The following is a 6,608-nucleotide window of genomic DNA, read 5'->3' on the forward strand; positions in this document are numbered from 1 at the left end:
ATGAATCATAGACTTAAATGTAAGACGTGAAACCGTAAAAACTACTAGAAGAAAACACAGTGGGAAAGCTTCATGACATTGGTCTTGGCAGTGATTTCTTGGATATGAGCTCCCAAAGCACAAGCAACAAAAGCAAAAATAGAGAATATTGTATTAAACTAAAAGCCTTCTGCCCAGCAAAGGAAACAACACAGTGAAGACATAACCCACATATTGGGAGAAACTATTTGAAGGACAAATCAGCTAAGGAGCTAATATCCAAAATATGTAAGAAACTCAAACTACTCAAAAACAAGAAAACAACCCTATTTAAAAAATGGGCAGAGGAGCTGAATACACATTTCTCAAAAGAAGACATACAAATGGCCAACAGATATATGAAAAAATGCTCAACATTTCTTTTTATATTTACTTGTTGCTGACAAAGCTCAGATCAACATTTTTAATCATCAGAGAAATGCAAATAAAAACCACAATGAAATATTACTTCATGCCTGGTAGATTGGCTATTATCAACAGTATGAAAGATAAATGTTGGCAAGTATGTGGAGAAAAGGGAATCCTTGCATACTGTTGGTGGGAATGTAGATTGGTACAGCCATTTTGGAAAACAGCATGGAGGGTCCTCAGAAAATGAAAACTAGAATTATCATATGTTCCTGCAATCCCACTTCTGAGTATACCTCCAAAGACATTGAAGTCAGCATGTCAAAAGATATCTGCACTCTAATGTTCACTGTAGCATTATTCGCAATAGCCAAGATATGGAATCAACCTAGGTATTCATCATCAGATAAATGGATTAAAATGTGGTATATATAAACAATGGACTACTATTTAACCTTAAAAAAGGAAATTCTGTTATTTATCACAACACGGATGAACCTGGAGAACATTATGATAAGTGAAATAAGCCTGGCACAGAAAGGCAAATAATGCATAACCTCACTTACATGTAGACTCTAAAATTAAAGTCCAACTCACAGAAGTAGAGAGTGGAATGGTAGTTACCGGAAGCTGGAGGAGGGGGTGAACTGGGAAAAGGAATCTGTTGATGAAAGCATATAAAGTTTTGATTAGACAGGAGAAATAAGCTTTAGGGGTCTCTTGCACATAATGGTGATTATGATAAATAGTAACACATTATGTATTTTAAAATTACTAAAAGTAGATTTTAAATATTTTTACCACATTACAAAAGATAACTATGTCAGGTGGTAGATTTGTTAATTAGCTTGATTTAATAATCCACAATGTAAACATGTCAAAACATCACCTTGTACCTCATAAATATATACCATTATTATTTGTCAATTAAAAATAAAATTTAAAGAAGGAATTGGATTGAACACAGTGGTAAAAAAAAGTTGGTGCAACACAAAATTACTCAAAAGTTTAGTAAATTTTAAAATTTACTAAAAATTAAAGTTTTAATTGCACAGTTCCTTTGTTCTCCACTTTGTGTACTATTACCATTAATTATTGATAATAAATCTACTTGAGATGATGTTAAAAAACCACATCATTTAGCTCACTTAATTCTAATAGTAGGCAATGAGATATACTCTATTATTACAGGCATACCTCATTTTATTGTGCCTCTTAGATATTGCAGGTACAAATTGAAGATTTGTGGCAACCCTGCCTTGAACAAATTTATCAGTGTTATTTTTTTTATTTTTTATTTTTTTTAGACAGAGTCTTGCGCTGTTGCCGAGGCTGGAGTGCAGTGGCACAATCTCATCTCACTGCAAGCTCCGCCTCCCGGGTTCATGCCATTCTCTTGCCTCAGCCTCCTGAGTAGCGGGGACTACAGGTGCCTGCCATCACGCCTGGATAAATTTTTGTATTTTTAGTAGAGATGGGGTTTAACCGTGTTAGCCAGGATGGTCTCGATCTCCTGACCTCGTGATCCACCCGCCTTGGCCTCCCAAAGTGCTGGGATTACAGGCATGAGGCACCGCGCCCAGCCTTCAGTGTCATTTTTTGAAAAGCATGTGATCATTTAGTGGCTCTGTGTCACATTTTGGTAATTTTCATAATATTTCAAACATTTTCATGATTATTGTATCTGTTATTATGACCTATGATCAGCGATCCTTGATTGTAATTGTTTTGGGGCACTGTGCCCATATAAGATGATGAGCTTAATTGATAAATGTGTGTGTTCTGACTGCTTCACTGACCAGCTCTTTCCCTATCTATCTCCCTCTTCTTGGGCCTTCGTATACTCTGAGACACAACAATATTGAAATTAGACCAATTAATAACCCCGCAATGGTCTCCAAGTGTTCAAATGAAAGGAAGAGTCACACATCTCTCACTTTAAATCAAAAGCTAGGAATGATAAAGCTTAGGAAGGCATGTCGAAAGCTGAGACAGGCTGAAAACTAGGTCACTTGGATCAGTTAGCCAAGTTGAGAATGCAAAGAAAAAGTTCTTGAATGAAATCAAAAGGGCTACTCCAGTAAACACGTGAATGATAAGAAGGAAAAATAGCCTTTTGCTGATATGAAGAAAGTTTTAGTGGTCTAAATAGAACGTCAAACCATCCACAACATTCTCTTAAGATAAAGCCTAATCCAGAGAAAGACTATAACTCTCTTCAATTCTATTGAGGCTGAGAGGTGAGGAAGCTGCAGAAGAAAAGTTAGCAGTGGTTGGTTCATGACGTTAAGAAAGAAGCCATCCCCATAAAATAAAAGAGCAAGGTGAAGCAGCAAGCAATGATGTAGAAACTGCAGCAAGTTACCCAGAAGATCTAGTTAAGAGATGAAGGTGTCTACACTAAACAACAGATGTTCAATGTGGAGGAAGAAGCCTTCTGTTGGAAGAAGATGCCATCCAGGACTTTCATAGCTAGAGGGCACAGGACAACTCTTTTGTTAGGGGCTGGTGCAGCTGGTGACCTTAAGTTGAAGCCAATGCTCATCTACCATTCTGAAAATCCCCAGGCCCTTCAGAATTATACAAAATATATTCTGCCTACACTCTATAAATGAAACACCCAAGCCTGGATGATAGCACATCTATTTACATGATGATTTATATTAAATCCGTGTTTGAGAACTACTGCTCCGAAAAGAAGTTTCCTTTCAAAATATTACTGCACGTTGACAATGTCCCTGGTCATTCATGAGCTCTGATGGCGATGTACAAGAAGACTAATGTTGTTTTCATGCTCGCTAACACAACATCCATTCTTCAGCTCCTAGAGCAAGGGGCAATTTTGACTTTCAAGTCTTATTGTTTAAAAAATACATTTTATAAGGCCACAGATGCCATAGATAGTGATTTCGCTGGTGGATCTTGGCAAAGTAAGTTGAAAACCTTCTGGAAATAATTCACCATTCTAGATGGACATTCATGATTGGCAGGAGGAGGTCAAAATATCAACACTAAAAGAAGTTTGGGAGAAATTGATTCCAACTCTCATGAATCACTTTGAAGGGTGTAAGACCTCAGTGGAGTAAGTAACCAGCTGTGGTGGAAATAACAAGAGAACTAGAGTTAAAGTTGAGCCCGAAGATGTGATTGAATTCCTGGAATATCATGATAAAACCTGAATGGATGAGCAAAGAATGTGGTTTATTGAGATGGAAACTTCTCCTAGTAAGCATGCTGAGGAAGAAAATGAATTGTTGAAATGACAACAAATGATTTAGAATATCACATCAACTTAGTTGATAAAGCAATGAGAGGATTTGAGAGGATTGACTCTAATTTTGAAATAAGTTCTACTGTGGGCAAAATGCTATCAGACAACATTGCATGCTACTGCACAATTGTTCGTGAAGGGCGGTCAATCAATGTGGCAAACTTCATTGTCTTATTTTAAGAAATTTCTGCAGCTGCCCTAACTTTCAGCAGCCACCACCCTGATGAGTCAGCAGCCGTCAACACTGAAGCAAGGCCTTCCACTAACAAGATTTTGACTTGCTGAAGGTTCAGATAATTAACATTTTCAGCAATAAAGTATTTTTGTTCTCTTTTTTGCCTTGCCAACTTTTAGGTTCAAGGGGTATGTGTGCAGGTTTGTTAGATGGATAAATTGTGTGTTGTGGGAGTTTGGTGTATAGATAACTTTGTCATCCAGGTAATAAGCATAATCCACGATAGGTAGGTTTTCGATCCGACTCTCCTACCAGCTTCCACCCTAAAATAGGTCCCAGTGTCTAGTATTCCCTTCTTTGTGCCCATGTGTACTCAATGGTTAGCTCACACTTCTATGAGAATGTGTGGTATTTGGTTTTCTGTTCCTGCTTAATTTGCTTAGGATAATGGCCTCCAGCTCCATCCATGTTGCTGCAAAGGCCATGATCTCATTTTTAAAAATAGTTATGTAGTATTCCGTGGTGTATACATACCACATGTTCTTTATCCAGTCCACCATTGATGGGCACCCTAGGTTGATTCCATGTCTTTGCTATTGTCAACAGTGCTGTGATGAACATATGCAGGCATATGTCTTTATGGTAGAACAATTTCTATTCCCTTAGGTATATACTTAGTAATGGAATTGCTGGGTCAAATGGTAGTTCTATTTTAAGTTCTCTGAGAAATCTCCAGACTGCTTTTCACAGTGGCTGAAATAATTTACACCACCAGCTGTGTACAAGCATTCCCTTTTCTCCACACCAGCCATTCTGACTGGTGTGAGATAGTATCTCATTGTGGTTTTGAATTGCATTTCCCTAATGATTAGTGATACTGAGCATTTTTATCATATGATTTTGGCCACATGTATGTCTTCTTTTGAGAAAGGTCTGTTCATGTCCTTTACCCACTAAAAAATTTTTTTGTTTGTTTTTTGCTTGTTAAGTTCTTTATAGATTCTGGATATTAGATCTTTGTTGGATGCATAGTTTGCAAATATTTTTTCCCATTCTGTAGGTTGTCTTTTACTCTGTTGATAGTTTCTTTTCCAGTGCAGAAGCTCTTTAGTTTAATTAGGTCTCACTTGTCAATTTTTGTTTTGGTTGCAATTGCTTGTAAAGTTTTTATCATGAAGTCTTTGCCTGGGCCAATGTTCAGAATGGTATTTTCTAGATTTTCTTCTAGAGTCTTTATAGCTTTAGATTTTACATTTATGTCTTTAATCCATCTTGTGTTGATTTTTGTATATGGTGAAAAGTGGGGGTCCAGTTTCATTCTTCTGCATATGGTTAGCCAGTTATGCCAGTAGCATTTATTGAATAGGAAGTCCTTTTCCCATTGCTTGTTTTTGTCAGCTTTGTTGAAGATCAGATGGTTGTAGGTGTGTAGCTTTATTTCTGGGTTCTCTACCCTGTTTTATTTGTTAGTGATTCTGATTTTGTACCAGTACCATGCTGTTTTGGTTACTGTAGGCTTATACTATAGTTTGAAGTCTGGAAGTATAACGCCTCCAGCTTTGGTCTTTTTGCTTAAAATTGTTTTGGCTATCAGGCCCTTTTTGCTTCCAAATGAATTTTCAAATGGCTTTTTCTGATTCTGTGAAAAATGTTGTTGGTAGTTTGTACGTAGGAATAACATGGAATCCATAAATTGTTTTGGGCAGTATGATTATTTTAACAATATTGACCCTTCCTATCCATGAGCATAGAATGTTTTTCTGTTTGTTTGTGTTGTCTCTGATACAGTGTTTTATAATTCTCATTGTAATGATCTTTCACCTCCCTGGTTAGCTGTATTCCTAGGTATTTTATTCTTATTGTGGCTATTGTGAATGGGATTGCATTCTTGATTTGACTCTCAGCTTGGACATATTTCTATGCATTTCCTACGAGTGAAATGCTGCTAGAAATGCTGATTTTTGTACATTGATTTTGTATCTTGAATCTTTGCTGAAGTGGTTTATCAGATATAGAAGTTTTGGGCAGAGACTACAGGGTTTTCTAGGCTTATATTGTCTGTGAATATTGTCTGTCAAACATAGTTTGACTTCCTCTCTTCCTATTTAGATGACTTTTATTTCTTTCTCATGCATGATTGCTCTGGCTAGGACTTCAATACTATATTGAGTAGGAGTGGCAAGAGTGGGCATCCTTGTCTTGTTCTGCTTCTCAAGAGGAATGCTTCCAGCTTTTGTCAATTCAGTATGATGTTGGCTGTGGGATTGTCAGAGATGACTATTACTATTTTGTGGTATGTACCTTTGATATCTGGTTTGTTGAGGGTTTTTAACATGAAAAGATGTTAAATTTTATCAAAAGCCTCTTCTGCATCTATTAAGATGATCTTTTTTTTTTTTTAAGTTCAGTTTATGTGATGAATCACATGTATTGATTTGCATATGTTGAATCAACCTTGGTTCCCAGGGATAAAGCCTACTTGATTGTGGTGAATTCATTTTTTTGCAGGGGAGGTGGGGGCGGGTATTGTAGGGAGTTCCCAACAGGAAACAATGTGGTGGATTAGCTTTTTGATGTACTGCTGGATTTGGTTTGCTAGTATTTTGTTTAGGATTTTTGCATCTATGTTCATCAGTGATATTGGTCTGAAGTTTTCTTTTTCTGTTGTGTCTCTCCTAGGTTTTGATGTCAGAATGATGCCGACTTCATAGAATGAATTAGGGAGGAGTCCCCCCTCCTCAATTTTTTGGAATAATTTCAGTGGGATTGGCACCA

Source organism: Symphalangus syndactylus, chromosome 24 (assembly GCF_028878055.3).
Source record: "Symphalangus syndactylus isolate Jambi chromosome 24, NHGRI_mSymSyn1-v2.1_pri, whole genome shotgun sequence".
NCBI lineage: Eukaryota > Metazoa > Chordata > Mammalia > Primates > Hylobatidae > Symphalangus > Symphalangus syndactylus.